Source organism: Canis lupus, chromosome 22 (assembly GCF_003254725.2).
Source record: "Canis lupus dingo isolate Sandy chromosome 22, ASM325472v2, whole genome shotgun sequence".
NCBI classification, from domain to species: Eukaryota; Metazoa; Chordata; class Mammalia; order Carnivora; family Canidae; genus Canis; species Canis lupus.
The window spans coordinates 9763100-9769099 of NC_064264.1; positions in this window are offsets into that span (position 1 = coordinate 9763100).

Here is a 6000-nt window from a genome sequence, read left to right on the forward strand (position 1 = left end):
ACCCAGTGCTCATCCCATCAAGTGCCCCCTTCAGTGCCCGTCACCCAGTCACCCTAACCCCCCCCGCCCACCTCCCCTTCTACCACCCCTAGTTCGTTTCCCAGAGTTAGGTATCTCTCATGTTTTGGGGACTGACTTATTTCACTTAATGTAATGTCCTCAGCGTTCATCCATGTTGTAACATATTGTAGAATTCTCTTCCTTTATAAGGCTGAATCATATTTCATTGTATGTGTATACCACATTTTGTTTGTCCATTTTTCTTTTTTAAGATTTTATTTATTCATGAGAGACACACAGAGAGAGGCAGAGACACAGGCAGAGGGAGAAGCAGGCTCCCTGTGGGGAGCCCGATGCGGGATTCGATCCCAGGACCCCGGGATCATGACTTGAGCCCAAGGCAGACGCTCAACCACTGAGCCACCCAGGTGCCCCCTACTCATTTTTTCAAGGAATATTTGGGTTTGTGTCCACGTTTTGGCCACTGTGAATAATGCTGCCTTGATTATGGGTATACAAACATCTCTTTGAGGCCCTGCTTTCAATTCTTTTGGGTATTTATTTATTTATAAAATATTTTATTTATTTATTCGTGAGACACACACACACACACACACACACACACACACAGAGGGAGAGAGAGAAAGGCAGAAACACAGGCAGAGGGAGAAGCAGGCTCCACGCAGGAAGCCCAACGTGGGACTTGATCCTGGGTCTCCAGGATCAGGCCCTGGGCCAAAGGCAGTGCTGAACCCCCGAGCCACCTGGGCTGCCCGTTGCTGTGGTTTTAATATGCATTTCCTTAGTGATGGGTGATGTTGCCTATCTTTTCATAGACTAATTTGCCATCTGTATATCTTCTTTGGAGAAATGTCTATTCATGTTTTTCCCATGTTAAAATTGTTTTGTTGTTGTTGTTGAGTTGTAGGAGTTCTTTATATGCTCTAGATATTAATCTCTATTATCTTTTTAAGGCTTCTTTCTGCCTTAACATTTATGCATCTTTTTGGGGGTATCTTTTTTTAAAAAGTTTTATTTATTTGAATAACCTGTACTCCCAATGTGGGGCTCAAACCCACAACCCTGAGATCAAGAATCGCACGCTCCTCTGACTGAACCAGTCATAGATGGCTTAGAAACTGTCTACTCAAAGTGTGGTCCCCAAGTTGGCAGTGTCACCATCATCTGGGAGCTTGTTAGAAGTACAGAATCTTGGTCCTCACCCTAGAGCTTCTGAGTGAGAATCTGGATTTCAACAAGGTCCCCAGGTGATTCACTGAAGCCTGAGTAACACTGCTCCAGAACACAGTGTGGCTGTGTAAGGTGTAAGATGAAGCAGGCATTTGCTTTTTTCAATTTTTGATTCTAGAATGATCCCATGCTGGCATTCTTGCCCTTTATACCATTAAACTGTGCATTTCTGATGGCAATGTCACAAGTGTATGGCCCTTCTTAACCCTGACATGCTGAGATGGATGTTTTTCTGCAGGGCTGAATCAGATCAGTCCATATGTCTACATCTTTTTCTATCTACTTATCTTTTTTTCCCTTCTCCCTGCTCCAAAAATAAATGTAGCCAGTGGCTGTACCTTCTGTTTCCTTCCAGAAAAAAAAAATAAAGAAAGAAACAGATTCCCACGCTGGTTTTCAGTGGCCCATCTGACACTGTTTTATTTCTTAGCTGCTCTGTGTAAATTGCTTGTAGGCAATTCTCTTCTTAACCTCCAACTGGGGCTTTGTGCAGCCGGGGTGGTTATTATCGCAGCAAGTTAGTGACATCAATCCATCCTTTCTCCTGCGGGATAGTATACCTTTAATGAGAACACTCCCTGAGTGTCCACTTCTGAGCTGCTGGGGCAGGTGCAGTAGTCAAGGATGAGACCTCTGCACAAGGAACTTTTGAGTCAATGAGACTCTTCCCTGACACCTGTACTCTACACACTTCATTTGATCATTAGCCTTGAAAAATACCTTTGACTCACGTGGATTTCTGGAAAGGACAATAATGAACAACTGTGTTCCCACGCTAATAGACATATTTACCTTGAACATGGGCTGGCTGCTTATTATTATGGCATTCCCTTGTGAATCTTGCTTTAAACGGCTTGCTGAACTCCCACTTACTCAATCTAAGTTGTCTTTTAGTGATGTGAGCATTATCTTTGTTTATACTCATCTCTATCCACTTAGAGCACACAGGTAGGACAAACTTGAAACTAAAATACATAGTTTCTCACCACTCCTCAGCAGGAGTCAACCCAAAAGGAAAGAGGTGGGAGTCAGTCATCTCTAGGTAAACACATGCTCAGAATGAGTCAAAGCCCTCAGTCCATTCTCCTGTCATGCTGTTCACCAGGTGACTGCAGGGACAGGCTTCTTGGGTGTATACAGTGGATGTTGTGTTTGGCCAGCATCTCCTGCTCCACTCCCCCGTCCCTCCCCACCCCCAGCTAATGGCTGGTTCTGAAATGGCAAGTGGTGAAGTACGGCATGCAGTGCTGTCTGGGGGTGGGGTAGAGATGAGAGAATTCTGAGAGGCTCCCTTGTCCTACGAAAAAAAATAGTACCTGCCCCCCAGCCTTTTTTTTTGTTTGAATCTGTCGTGTCTGGAGACAATGTCTGGAAGCCCTGCTGCCACATTGCTCTGAGCCTGACGATGAAGCCAGTACTGAGAAGAAGCAGCACAGAGGGTTAGAAGGACCTGGGACCTCGATGTCATAGCTGAGTTGCTAGATCAACAAACTCTGACCCCCGACCTGTGGTCTGTCAGTTTTGTGCAACAGTAAATTTCCTTAGTGTCGAAATGAGCTTCAGCCAGGATTTTTGTTTCCTGTAGCCAAAAACATTCTAACAGATACAGAGAGAAAAATATGGACAGTTTCCCAATATTTCAGTGTTTTGGGTTTATTTAGTTCTCAGTGTTGTAAGTTCATGGGATAAAAAAGATCCATATTCCAAAGTGTGCAAATACATTCCAATGCTAAACTATAAATTAGATGTAACTTTTAATCTTTACTCACACTTTAAAGTATCTATCCCCTGACTTTCCTTCACTAACACAGATAATTGCAAACTGGCTATTTTATTTACTCTGAACTCTACAGCTTTGGGTGTTAGAGGGGTGACTGTGGCCAGCATCTCTTATCTAAGTTCCCTGTGAACTTGGCTATGGGCTCATCCAGTCATGGCTCTTATGAGACTTAAGCATCACACTAATCACAATGTGTGTCTCAACTCCATCAATTTGGGGGTAAGATAAATTTTATTTATGTATTTAAGATTTTACTTATTTATTTGAGAGAGAGAGAGAAAATAGCGAGAGACGGAGCACGAGCAGCAGGGAGAGGGAGAAGCAGGCTCTCTGTTCAGGAGGGATCCCGATGTGGGGCGTGATCCCAGGGTCCTGGGATGATGACCTGAGCTAAAGGCAGATGCTTAACCAATTAAGCCACCCAGGCACCCTGATAAAGTTGATTTATAAAAGGAAATTTAAAATTACATCTGAATTTTAAATTACATCTAAACTAACATTTAAAATTAAATGTTGATTATTTCCTGAATAGTTGGGTCATGTAAATGGGGCAAAATTCAAAGGCACAGAAGGATATACAGTAAAAGGAAAATCTTCCCCTTACCTGTGGCTTCAGCTACCTTGTTCTCCTTCCTAGTGGCAATCATTGTTATTGGTTATGAAAGAAAACTTATCTCCCTAATACCCTCAGGCCTGGGTTCAGCCCAGGACATGAGCCTGCTGGTACATATGAGATTCTGGAAAGTTGGACAGAGCCCTAGATCTAGACCTGCTAAGGCTGTGCTCTGGTCTTGACCTTGAGAGAACAGCGGAGCCCCTCACCTTGATGAGGTCATCCGGGCTTCTTTTAGGACATGGGGGTTATTAATGCCTGCTCTATTCTTCCCAGGTGCTTAAACTTCAGATGAGATATAATGATAAATGTTCTCTGGAAAGATGAAAAGGCAACAGCAGCTGCATGCAGACAAATGAAAGCAGTTTACTGCACTGGGATCCAAAAATGAGATAAAGATTTTCTTGCACCTATTTAGAATTCTGTTTAATGATTCAATACATCTCGCATGACTGAAATATAAATGTAAACAGCAAGCATATGGAGCCTGTTGTCAAGGGGTTCTAATTAGTTGGCTGTACTATCTTTGACCCCTTCTGAGGCATGGGAAACTTTAGGACTTGGGCAGGACTTTTTGTTTGCTTTTGTTTTTGTTATTTTTCCATTCTGGGCATTAAGTACATTTGTGGGCTCCTCAGTGCAGGCATAGAAGATGGAAAAGTGGGAACCTGGTTTGTATAATTTCCGAGGAGTGCCATGTCCTGGAATAAGCATGGTGGTAAGGTGGTGGGGTCCACCTGAGGGGGAAGGAAGGCTCCCGTTCACCTTGGGGTGCCCTGCAAGGCCTGTGTGTATAGTACCTGCATGTGTGCCTGGCGGTGGGGGTGGGCACAGGGGACAGGCACGGCTGGGGACAGGGCGGTGACATCTGGGTTCCTCGGGCCGGCCCTGAATCCTTATAGAACGAGTGAGCCATCACTGGGGAGGAATGACAGTCCAGCCTCTGTTGAAACTGGAGGTTTTCGGAGCTACGCCGAGCTGCAGGCAGACCTGGGCTGAGAGAGGCTGTGTAGGGGGCCCCCAGGGCTGCCAGGGCTGCCAGCAGGCCTGATAAACGAGGTTTGACTGGTGGGGAGAAAAGTCAGCCTTGTGGGGCCGACTGCAGGCTGCTGCAGGAGGCCCACAACTGGAATGTGGATCCCGGCCCGAAGGCTTCGTGTTTGTTCTGGCAGGTTCCTTGGCCGATTGGCGCCAAGGCCCAGCTGGGGGACTGTTGGCGATGAAAGGGCGCTTCACCTTCTGCAGGGGCTTTTCATGGGCCTCTGGGCCCGTTGCGGTTTATCTGTTTGGATGTGGAGCCGGGTAGAGACACTGTCCCTTTGTGCAAGGCTGCTGTGGTGGACTGACGCTCTGATTCTCTTTAATTCGATTTCTTCCCCCCCCCCCCTTTCTGCAAACCAAGCCTCTCTGAATTAGGAGTCAGGCTACTGCCCTAGGATTGGGCCAAGATTTTGCAGTTGCCATGGTAACAGCACCTCCTTGCACCTAAGAATGATTCCTTTCTCTTAGAAGTGAGGCTGAGAGTCTGCAACCTCCGTCCCCAGCCCGGGTCTCTGCGGGTGGGGTCCCTGCGTGCACAGGGGCCCTCATTTCTGGAACGTGCATGGAGGGCACTGCTGCCCCCAGTTGACACTGTCACTCCTGTCGCCTTCCACGGTCCCCTCCCCAGGTCCAACCTCAACACGCTATCTGTGAATTTGGCCAAACTGGGTGTTGACAGTTTACCTCCTGCCTTTACATCTCTCCTTTCCCAGCTCAAGTCAAGCCAGAGAACTTTTCCTGAAGCAGCCCAGCCCTGCCCAGCGGTGATGCGTGAGGCTCCAGGTCAGCATTTCTGAGTTTGAAGGGCAGCTTCAACATTTCCTAAGCATAGATCCTCAGGTAGGGTTCTGAGTCCTTGGTTTTCCTATCTGTGAAGTGGGGCTAATCACGGTCCTTTCCTCACGGCGCTTTTGGGGAGGATCAGATTGGGATCATGTGTGCAAAGTTCTCGGCACTGATCCGGCCCTGTGGGAAGCACTCACAGCTCAGCTATCAGTTATTGTCCCGATGTGTGGCGCACAGCTGTCTCAGGAGGAAACCGGTAGGGAAGGCAGCAGGCAGGGTTAGACAGGTGCAGCCACCGCCCGGCCCTTCCTCACCTTAGGCAGGCACACCCAGGCCCTTTCACAACAACCCCCGCTGCCCCCACCCTGGCCCCTAACCCCCACCTGCTACTGGGTTTGCAGGTGCTCTCAGCCTGTTCTTGGAATCCACATTCAACATGCATCCACCCTGGCTGGCCTGACCTGCATAACAGCTGCCCTTTCCAGAATCCAACCTTACATCTGTTTTTTGCCTGCTGCAAATTCACTGT